This window comes from Pristiophorus japonicus, chromosome 5 (assembly GCF_044704955.1).
Source record: "Pristiophorus japonicus isolate sPriJap1 chromosome 5, sPriJap1.hap1, whole genome shotgun sequence".
In the NCBI taxonomy this organism is placed as follows: domain Eukaryota; kingdom Metazoa; phylum Chordata; class Chondrichthyes; family Pristiophoridae; genus Pristiophorus; species Pristiophorus japonicus.
The window spans coordinates 105880448-105882880 of record NC_091981.1 but is presented as its reverse complement, the minus strand read 5'-3'; the positions used below and the strand labels follow the sequence as shown (position 1 = coordinate 105882880).

Sequence of the window (2433 nt, the reverse complement as noted above, 5' to 3'; positions counted from 1 at the left end):
AGAAGATTACAATACATTCTATTTAGAGAAGCATTACATCACCCTCGGGTGACGTCACGTGGGATTCCTGAACTTCTAAATCATTGCAGTCCCAAGGCGAGCAGCGCTCGGGCGTCAGCGCGTACAGCGACGGGAAGAGAGACGCAGGACAGAACACAGAACGCGTTCAACGTAACGCCGTCGGCCGGTAAATGGGGAGGGGGTAAGGACGGAGAAAGAAGGTACGTCAAACGGAACGGCGTTCGTGCGCAACAAAGGGGCGAGGTGATGCGTAAGGAGGCGTTTCGATACTGAATCAGAAAGATGCACTGTATGAGAGAGGATGGGGAAAAAGTTGATGTTTGGAGTAATTGTGATTGTACTGAAGTTTCAGTCGCAGCTTAAAATAAAGTACTCAGTAGACAGCAAAACTGTTGTTACTAGAAAGTTTTATTCATTTTTTGATTAGATACGAAATTGGCTAAGAGACTGACAGCAGAGAGTAGTTGTGAACCATTGTTTTTCAGACTGGAGGGAAGTACACAGTGGTGCCCCCTCCCCCCGCCGCCACACACACACCCACACACCAGGTATCGGTATTTGGACTACCGGTCTTTTTCATATATATATTACTTGGATTTGGGAATATAGGGCATATTTGCAAAGTTTGGAGATGACACGAAACTCAGAAATGTAATAAACAGGGAGGAGGATAGTAAGAAATAGTAAGGCATTTATATAACGCCTTTCACGACCACCAATCATCTCAAAGCGCTTTACAGCCAATTAAGTACTTTTGGAGTGTTGTTACTTGTAATGTGGGAAACACAGCAGCCAACTTGCAAACAGCAAACTCCTGTAATTGAATTACAGTATACAGATGACGCTTGTGCCTGCGCACACTCGGATGCCGAACTCCAAACTATCGTCAATAGCTTCACCGAAACATATGAGAGCATAGGCCTTACGTTAAACATCCGTAAGACAAAGGTCCTCTACCAGCCTGCCCCCGCCACACAGTACTGCCCCCCGATCATCAAAATTCACGACGAGGCCTTGGACAACGTGGACCATTTTCCAAAACTCAGGAGCCTACTGTCAATAAGGGCAGATGTCGATGACGAAGTCCAACACCACCTTCAGTGTGCCAGTGCAGTCTTCGGTCGTCTGAGGAAGAGAGTGTTTGAAGACCAGGATCTCCAACCCGGCACCAAGTTCATGGTCTAAGAGCAGTAGTGATACCCGCCCTCCTATGTGCTTTTGAGACATGGACTATGTACAGCAGGCATCTCAAAGCACTGGAGACGTACCACCAACGCTGCCTCCGCAAGATCCTGCAAATCCATTGGCTGGATAAGTGCACCAACGTCAGTGTTCTCACACAGACCAGCATCGAAGCATTGACCACGCTCGATCGGCTCCGTTGGATGGGCCACATCATCCGCATGCCTGATATGAGACTCCCAAAACAAGTGCTCTACTCGGAACTCCGACACGACAAGTGGACCCCAGGTGGGCAGAGGAAACACTTCAAGTAACCCTCAAAACCTCCTTTAAAAAGTGCAACATCCCCACCGACACCTGGGAATCCCTGGCCCGACCGCTCAAAATGGAGGAGAAGTATCTGGGAAGGTGCCGAACACCTCAACTCTCATCACCAGGAGCAATCTGAAGCCAAGCGTAGACAGTGGAAGGAGCACACGAGAGCCCAAGCACCCCACCCACCCGTCCCTTCAACCACTGTCTGCCCCACCTGTGACAGAGACTGTAGGTCCCGCATTGAACTCATCAGTCACCTGAGAACTCATTTGTAGTGTGGAAGCAAGTCATTTTTTTTTTTTTTTTGAAATTCGTAGCCAATCGTTCCAATTCTTTGTCAAATCACAAACGCCAGAGGTCACCTTGGGCCCATTCAAGGATCACTGCGCCAATGCTCTTAGCCAAAAGGCCTAGAGCCACTGCACCGTTCCTGGAAGTACTGCAATACCAGGTTCGTGCCATGGAGGTGGATGGGTCAGGTCCCCCACACACCTCCGTGGAGGTGGATGGGTCAAGCCACCCCACCCACCTCCTATTTCCAAAAAAGCAAGCATATACCTTCCTGATCCAGGGAGAACCACCTTGGGGTTATGATGGTTACTCCCCTGTCAGGTCAGTTACGCATGATCTTAGCCAAAAGGCCGAGAAGCGTGGAAGCAAGTCATCCTCGACTCCGAGGGGCTGCCTAAGAAGGAAGAATGTGGGAAACGCAGCAGCCAATTTGCACACAGCAAACTCCCACAAACAGTAATGTGATAATGACCAGATAATCTGTTTTTGTTATGTTGATTGACCAGGACACAGGGGATAACTCCCCTGCTCTTCTTTGAAATAGTGCCATGGGATCTTTTATGGATCCAATTATTTGCACTGTGTTTCTGGCTGATTGGCATTCCATTATCACATGACCTGATT

The 2433-nt window shown here is 48.7% G+C and overlaps 1 pseudogene; it reads right to left on the bottom strand.

The window, feature by feature from the left end:
* Nucleotides 1-1932: 1932 nt before the first annotated feature.
* Nucleotides 1933-2171, bottom strand: LOC139264895 (U2 spliceosomal RNA; annotated as a pseudogene).
* Between the last annotated feature and the right edge of the window lie 262 nt (nt 2172-2433).